Source organism: Sinocyclocheilus grahami, unplaced genomic scaffold (genome assembly GCF_001515645.1).
Source record: "Sinocyclocheilus grahami isolate Dianchi unplaced genomic scaffold, SAMN03320097.WGS_v1.1 scaffold5073.1, whole genome shotgun sequence".
Taxonomy (NCBI): domain Eukaryota; kingdom Metazoa; phylum Chordata; class Actinopteri; order Cypriniformes; family Cyprinidae; genus Sinocyclocheilus; species Sinocyclocheilus grahami.
Window position 1 is genome coordinate 13,499 of NW_015509860.1, and position 284 is coordinate 13,782.

The following is a 284-nucleotide window of genomic DNA, read 5'->3' on the forward strand; positions in this document are numbered from 1 at the left end:
TCAAGATCAAACGGAATAATAGATTGCTTAGTAAATTAAGTAAAAAACAAAGCAAACTGCATTTATTGTGACCATTTGTATACTGTATATACTCACTATTTGGATGATCTAAATCGAAGCTTCCCCTTCTTCCTACAAAAAAAGAAAAGGAGAGAGCGAGAGAGATTACATTCATTTCATTTATTTTTTATGTTGCTAATTAAAATACTCAAAATATTTGATTGAAAACAAAGACTAGTTTAAATTATTTAGGAAACATATTCCTATATATAACACTACAATAG